This window comes from Poecilia latipinna, unplaced genomic scaffold (assembly GCF_001443285.1).
Source record: "Poecilia latipinna isolate Pla-1442-1.1 unplaced genomic scaffold, P_latipinna-1.0 Scaffold1746, whole genome shotgun sequence".
Classification (NCBI taxonomy): Eukaryota; Metazoa; Chordata; class Actinopteri; order Cyprinodontiformes; family Poeciliidae; genus Poecilia; species Poecilia latipinna.
Window position 1 is genome coordinate 121,489 of NW_015114362.1, and position 8,729 is coordinate 130,217.

Genomic DNA, 8,729 nt, shown 5'->3' on the forward strand with positions numbered 1-8,729 from the left:
TGTCAATGTGCACCAAAGCTTACTTGAACTTGCAGACTAACTTTAGCATAGAATGATTAACAAAGTCACTTAATATGAGTCAATGAATTGGCAAATCGCTCTGCATCAGTCAATGAAGTGAAGGATTTCACAGTGTTATTTAAAGACACTTGCAGCTTGGCAGTGAAACGCAGGGAACACTTGGCTCCGGCCTCCACCAGCCTTTTCCTCACGGTGTTAAATGCCTGGCGCTGCGCTGAAACCTCCTCTGTGTAGTCTGGGAATATGAAAACTTTCTGGCCGTGGTACAACAGCAGAGTTTGCTGTCGATTCAACCGCAGAATATTCATCACGTCGCGGTCATTGTGCACTCTGGCGATGGTGATCCGAGGACGTTCATTGGGAATTGGCTTTGGTGTCAGGGCACGATGCGCCCTATCAATTTTTACAGGCTTAGGAAAGCTGTCCTGTCCCAGCAGCTCTGAGATAAATTTTGAGACAAATTCTGCAGGGCGACCACCCACTACGCCAGGGGTCCCCAAACTTTTTCCTGCGAGGGCCACATAGCTGTTCCTTTCTCTGGTCGGGGGCCGGTCTTAGTTTTTGGAGAAAGAAACCTTAGAAAATTCTTTTCTACGGGGGGTGGGGGACGACGACGATGAGACATTCGCGTTTTTACATNTTGGGAAAAAAAGACGCTAAAAAGTTTTTGGGGGGGGGGGGGGGTTTTTTTTTTTTGGAACGGGGGGGGGGGGGGGGGCGACGACGACGACGACACATTCGCGCTTTTAGATAGATTTTTACCCAGAATGCAAATGGAAAAAACCGTGAGTGAAACGGTGACTGGGACTGACTAGTATATATTCCATTGAGGGAAAGTTAGTTTCACATCTGCTCAAGAACCCGCCTGGTGGTTGAAGAAAAATCCACATATAAACCGGAAAATACAATATAAGAAAAAAAAACACTGAATGCTCTCTGGTATGAGGAGGCGGGCCGGATCCGGCATTGTTCAGGGGGCCGGACCAAATGACGTGGCGGGCCGGATCCGGCCCGCGGGCCGGAGTTTGGGGGCCCCTGCACTACACCTTCCTTGACGCCAACAATCCGAATGTTTTGTCTGCGCGAGCACCCCTCCAACTCATCCACCTTTTTTTAAGAAGCCTATTAGCCGCCACTAGCTCGTTACAAGATGACTCCAGGGCCAAAACACGGGCATCGGTAGAGGTTAGAGCCGCATCCATGTCATCCAAATGGTGCCGGACCTCACTGTGCTCTGTCTGCAGGGTTGTTAAATGAGCTTCAATGGAGTCCAGACATCCTTCCAGTGATTTCTTGAGAGTATCCACGAGTGTGTAGACTTTAGAAAGATCATCTTTGTGGCTATTGACGGCGATTAAGATAGCCTCGTTGCTAACAGCGGTGCCCGCCTGAGCGGTCGACTTCTGGGCTCAGTCTTTCCTCGGCGTAATGTGAAATGCCAAAAACTGAAATAAACTGAAGAAACGGATGCCAACTACTCCTTCAGTGAAAAAAAATTAATAACTTTGGTGCAATAATTAAATGTTAAATGAAGGCAGTGACACGGAGCTCTACAAACACGTCTACTCCATTACTGCACACTAGCACCCCCCCACTGATCCATGTTTTTCATTTCTGATAGCGATACGATATGAGGTTTAGTATCAGCTGACATCCATCCAATACAGAGAAAAAGTGCTGAACTGACTTAAAATTATGCTTTTTAAACACATACATAAATGTACTGAAATGCAAATTTACTTGATAACTCTGCACTTAAACACACCAACGGCTTCACAAGCTAACATGTAAGAACAACTTCAATTTGATCAGTAAGTGCTATTGGGAGTAGAGCAGCCAATGGAAAATAATTAAACTGAACCTGACTAAAACAATAGATTTATTGCATTGGACAAACATTTAAAGATATACTCCAACAAACCTTCTTTCAAATGTTTCAGAAAAAAGCAATTAGGCATTCTAAAATAAATGTAAAATAAATAAAGCATGACATCACTCAGAGCAAAAGCATAGAATTGGTCTGAATAGATTGGATCCAGCTCATTGTCACTGAAATCTGAGCCAGACTATACTTCAGTACCAGCACTGATACAGATATTAATATCAAATTGGTGCTTTTCTAGTACATATGACTGGATGGTATGTTTTGATTCATTTATTTTTGATCTCTGACTTATATTTACACAAAATTTCTCAAAGATGAAAATTAAATGAAAGACAGACCTGCCCTGGTTTAACTAGTCTACCCACAGTAGTTAAATTTTTTTTGCCAGCTAACTTTGAGCAGGAGCGTGTGTGTAGGTGTGTGTCAAGGGGTGTGACATGTGCCAGCCAATCCTATCAGTTGCCCTCTGTAACACACATCTGCTGCCAAGTGGAACCGTCCTGTGATGCCGACACACATGGCTGCATAAAACAACGCCCTTTTCTCTTTGCTGGCCTCAGGCTCATTTTTCTGTGCACACGCATCCGGTTGAATCAGATGCCAGTTGATGTTTTGAGATCTCATCAATAACGGTGTTTAAAACCTACTTGAGCCTGATATTAATTTCTGAGCTTGCTGCTTTCAGAGATTTAAAACTTTGCGTGCTGTTTTGTGATTAAGGAGAAGTGAGTCGGCTGACTCCTCTCCGGGCTTTTATTAGGAACATCGGAGCAGGGAGTGCAGGTTCAAGCAAGGGCCAGTCCCTGGCTGGAAAAAGGCAATGTTCTAATATTCAGATCTCGGTTATACACCTAAGAATGACACCAAGAGAGAGAAACATAGTGCGATAGTTCTCTGGTTATTTCCCTCTCTGACATATGTTAGCATCTGCTATATCCCGGTCCAGTCTGTCCCAGACTCAATAAAGCAGCTCTGGAATTGTGAGGAAAAATTCCAACTCATGTATAACTTTATTAGTAGTCACTTCAAAAGCACAAGATCAGAGCTCGACTAAAATAAACCATAAAGTTATTTAACGTCATTAGACATAACCAGCCCTCAAAAATTAAACCCATTTGCTCTGTTATTCTGATCATTCTTACCCGTATAATTGTTAGAAACCACAAAAGGTTTCTCTTCCACATGTATTTTTACCAGTGGGACTGCACAGTTTATTAGAAATATATAGTGTGTGAAATATTAATAGTGCACAGGGCTATCTGGAATGCATTTCTATTGGGCATTATTATCGAAAAGGGTTCATAAGTTCACACTTTGTATGCCTGTGTGATATTTTAGATGTTGGGTACCTACACGTGACATATGTTAGTGACCAAGATGCTTTAGTTGGCAGCACATATAAGAAAGAACAGGGGAAAAATATGGATTCACTGCTGCTTATGAGGTTACTTCAGTACCTACCAATAATAAAGCAATCACATTCCTCCATTACTGTAGAGGGCTGGCTATGTTTGAGCCTGGCAACTCAATGATTTGAATACTTACTTTATGTGCCATTTTTTTATTATTATAAAAAAGTGTCTTTACACAAGAAATAAATGGGATGGTTAATATTTATGTGTTGACTCTGAAGGCAGAGCATTAAATAAAGAAAAATTAACACACATTGTGTGTTATTGCAGAATCACAACAGAATGCCTAGAAACGTTATTGGATTCTGTTCCACTTTAAATTTTCACTTGTTTTTAAGTGTTTGTGCTGAGTTTTTTTCCCCCTTTTTTATATTGGCTTTTGCTCTGAAAAAAAAAAAAAACAAATAGTTGGATGGAAAAAAAACAAAAAAAACATGACAAAATAAATGCAGTAAATGAGCTCACCCAAATTATCTTCCATTGTGTCTTGTTTGTGGTTATCCAGTGTTTAACTTTCATTTCTTGTGGCCTCACACACATCATATAAATAAACGTCTCTTCTTTCCACACAAAGACATTACTGACATATACGTTTTATTTGCTGGAACCTCTGAGATTTACCTAGGCTGCTACTTTATTGTATTCTACTGGACTCCAGGCTGTGAGTCGGGTGTTTGTGAGGCCCACTTTCAGGCAGCTGGTGGGAAAAGTACATCATGTTCCCTGTTGTACCTCCCATAGAGCGGTCTGTTCGCTCCTGTATTGCCCTGCTGCACTGATATTAATGCACAACACAACCACTTCAGCTTACTTCTGAGTCTCATGTGAGGCTTTGCACAGACTTTTATTTAAAGCTTAAGGTTTTATTGAAAACCAGAACAGCCAAAGCTAAAAGAATGAACACACTTGTTTACATAGACAACACAGAAGCTAATATGCTTGTTGTGCTTTTAGGAGGTGGAGTCCTGAGTTTTGTGCTGATTCTGATTTGCAATTGCATTGAAATGTGTATTGGAATGACAAGCATGTCACATGTAATTAATAGTAATCTGTTTTTATTAAAATATTTTACACTGATATAGCATCTTATTCTAGCAATTAGTAAAGTTTGCATCATAAGCATCACTGAAACAATAGTGTCTCTGTGTATAGACTATGGAGATAATGTAAAGTCAAACCTTAACTGATATTTTGAGAAAGTTGCCAAAATTCACAAATCTTGTATTTTCCATCACACAGAGGTTGAAAGCTCAAAAGAACAAAACAAAGCAGCTTTGCTTGAATACTGAGTAACAAAATGAATGCTTCAAAGATACTCACTGCTGTCAAAATGGAAACAAGCTGACACATTTACATTTGCCCAAATTGTCCCACTTCTTCCAGCAGAGACACTCAGACACTCCCTGCAGCTGCACACTCAAAACAGTTAGCTTCTTTTGGAAGTTTTAAATTTTACTAACATGGCGAATACATCCAGAAAAACAAAAGAATAACAGTGACCGTTTTTTAGCCGACAAGACAAATAAAAATGATGTGCTGAGGTACTTTCACTAGGAGGCAGAGGCTGGAGGCAGGCAGCAATGTTACATGCTGCCTGCGCTAACGCTACAAGCTAGTGCGATGACATTGTTTGAGAGCAACTTAAAAAGGTCAGTAAAACTCTTGTATCTCTAGCGGTGCAGCAGTAAACCTCCCGGATCATTATAAGCTAGCATTTCAATTTAAGTACTGGTTTCTGGAAATGTGAAGTTCAGAACCACTCAACTCTGCGTCCTATAGCGGTACGAAACATCGCAGGAAAATGTCAGGCAGCTAGCAACTCAATCAGCTGCTTAATGGTTAAACAGCTAAACAAACTAGTGCACCGCCTCCATTACTCCTGTGTGTAATTGTAAAGGCTTCGGAAGCTAATAATAACACGTTATGGTGGAACCAGAATGAAGCTGATAATTAGAGCAGAAAAAAGTAGGAACTTGTTGCAACTTACCCTGCAGCTGTAGACGTTCACTGAAGACACATTCTGGATCAGAAAGACAGAAATTGCACAGCATACATTACCATGAACAAGACCCTTTGTTTACACTGTAAAGAATATGTTTTGTTTTTCCTATTGAGGACTGAATTGTCCCTGACTTATTAATTTGTCCTAATTAAGGAAGCTAAAATGTCTTCCATTTAATAATTAATATGTACCTTCAAAATAAAATTTGCTGCAATATCAAAAATTAACATTTATTTACTATTTGTATTGAGTTATAAAGTTTTGTATGATGGCAACCCTAGTTCATACTGTTTCTTTGTTTAATTGTTGTTGTGGAAAAGAAACCTGCCACCTTTTTTGTGATGGGAAAAGATGCAAACAAAAGGTTCCGCTCTTCCAAAATGCTGTGATGCTTTACTGCTTCCCAGGCAGGGAAATAATCTTCTTTCCTGCCACTTTCACCACGAGATCAGAGGTCAGCTTCATCAATGGAGTAAGGGTCTAGCAGATGGGAGGTGTTTACCTGCATTGGTTCAAGAAGACTGGTGGAGAATACTTGTTGCAGTGGTGGGAACTTAGATCATTTGTTCAGTTCAAAAAAATCCATTAAACAAAAAGTGTCAATTAAATTAGTGCTTTTAAAAGAGCTTTATGAAAAAGTCCAGATCAGATTCTTCTTGTCTTCCTTTACATCAGACCTCTTAATCCTGTGTTTTTCCTATAGTAAATCTCCACTTATGGTAAATTGACAACACATGCTCGTTGTTTCTCATTAGCATGAATAAATGCCTTTTCCCATCCCAGTAAAAACCCTGAAGACATTGGGAATGCAGGAGGGAAATCATACAGAGATTTCTTGTGAAATGTTTGAGACAATTCATATCATTTGTTTACAGCGAAGCAACTTATGTGGAATGTTTTTTATTCAGTTTAAATAAAAAGTTTGAGAAACATCTCCCCAAAAAATCTGTTTTGAAGGATTTGTTGATACTGTGAGATAAATAATAGCATGGACAGGTAGAAGTGCACAGCTGCTAACCAGGTTAAATAATGTTTGTTAGGAGAAAAACAAGACAAAGAAAATGTATATCAGAACATATCTAACACACTCCTTATCTTTTTTTTTATACACTCAACTTTGTTTTTGTGCCTGCATCAGCATTGACCCTCTGTGAGTAATTGGAGCCACAACACTGAAACGGGATCTGCGGGGTGAACTGGTTCATTTAGCAAAACAAATTTTCTTAAGCAATATAAGAAACGTATAACTCCCAATGTAGTAACGTTAAGCACACAGTTGGCTATTCCCCTGGCATATTTAACTTTATATTCCAAATGACATTTTAAACTCAAACAAGAGGTGTGGTTCTGATAAAAACATAAACAATGTGAGATGAGTTAAGAATTTAGATCTTTAAGTAAAGTGACATGTAGAAACATATTTATGCCCTTACTAATATGTATTGAAAAAAAAAGACTGGAGTCTGACACCAAAATTTTAATACTATTCCCAACTTCAAACTTAAATCTACCAGGGACATGAATAATTATGGGCTCAACTGTTTTTCAATAGGAAAGAGAAGAAAACTTATTATAGCAAAGGAGATGTATGACCTTCACAAGTAAGTCTGCCGCAACATGCAATAAATCAATTAATCACATCATAAATTAAAACGAGGTTGGTAATTTGCATCTGATTATTTTTCTTATGTTTTTCTAACAAAAACTAGGTGATAAAAGATTTTAGTCTGGTGCTTTAGTCTCAACTAGACCTTTTTTGAAGGACATTTTTGTTTACAGACTTCGGTATCTACTTTATTTGTAGTTTCAGTTGTTTTTTTATTTTGTATATTTAAATTGTCTTTCAGTTCCAGTGTTAAATGTTCTTTAGAAATTAAAAATTATCTGTAAGAGGGTGTACTTGTGTTATTATGCCATTGCCATTATATTACTTTAAAATGGTCTCAACAAAATTATCGTTTACTGCAATAACTACTGGGACAATTTGTCATCCAACAAAATGCATCTTGACAAGCCTGCTCATAAGTTAAGAAATGGTTCATATGGAATTGATCCTCTCTGCTTCTGTGGAGCTGATGATTTTTATTTTGCCTTATTAAACATTTTTATTGCTTGAGCCGATGTCTTTAAATGTTCTGCATGACCAAAAACTCCAAACCAGCGCTTTCATTGCCTTTAAATCAGGACAAAGCAACACATTTCCAGTTATTATACTGTTAAATGTGTTGATGTTAATTCCACTTTCCTTGAAGAGCATTGTATGTATCTTGTGCACAGTGAGTTTTTCAGATTCCACAGTTTTATCTGTGTGCACCAGCAGTCTGGAAATGGTTTTACAGTGACAGCTGGTTATCATGTCGTATTAAGATTATTTAAGATGTGGGCTGCGTTATCTGACACCACAAGCTGAAAAACACGCACACTAGAACAACTTTATTTAACCGTGTTACTAGCACATATGAGTGCATGGTTATTAAAAAATTAAATGCTACGTCTTGCTGTTTATTTTTTCTGAGAACTCATATCTATCGTGAACCAAAATATTCCTGATATCAAACTGAATTCTGCTCTGTTATTAGAAATGGGCACAACTTTCCTCTGTAGCTTCTTGTTTCAGACGAGTTTCTTTCCTCGTTCATCAGAGGCTAACATATTTGCACTGTTATTTATGTAAATATTTCCTACTTAGCAGTCTGGCCTCAATGTGTTGCTCCTACATGGTTTTAAATAGGTTTAGAAAATGACCAACAGGTTCTTAAACACTTAACCTGAAACGGGCATAGTTTTATTGTTTATAATGTTTCAGGTGTAAACATGTCTGAGTTGACCAATACACACAATGAAACATTTTTTTTTTCTTGGTGTAAAACACACATTGTTTTTGAATTGCCACATTCATTAGATTCACATAATGTGCACAGATTTATTGCAGTCTTACGATATCATATTAGGAAAACATGTAATTGTGATACTTTGCAATATACAGCATATAAACAATGTCAGTTAAGCTTGATCCACATTATTTTTATTTATTTGCATTAAGCGCTTTGTAATATTTAGTATCTTTGATGCTAAAAATATATATCAAAGTGGGGAAAATATGTTAGACATGCAGAATTTGAATTCATGCCAGATAAAAGATAAAATCTGACCAGATCCATCCATCCATTTTCTTCCACTTACCCAGGGTCGGGTCGTGGGGGTAGCAGCTTAAGTAAAATGACATGTAGAAACAGATTTATGCCATGTAGAAACAGATTTATGCCCTCTCCCCAGCCACTTGTTCCAGCTCCTACTGGAGCCTTATTCCTCTCGTTCACCGGGGTAAATCCCAAGGCGTTCCCAGGCCAGCCGAGAAACATAGTCCCTCCAGTGTGTCCTGGGTCTTCCTGGGTCTTCCTCGGGGCCT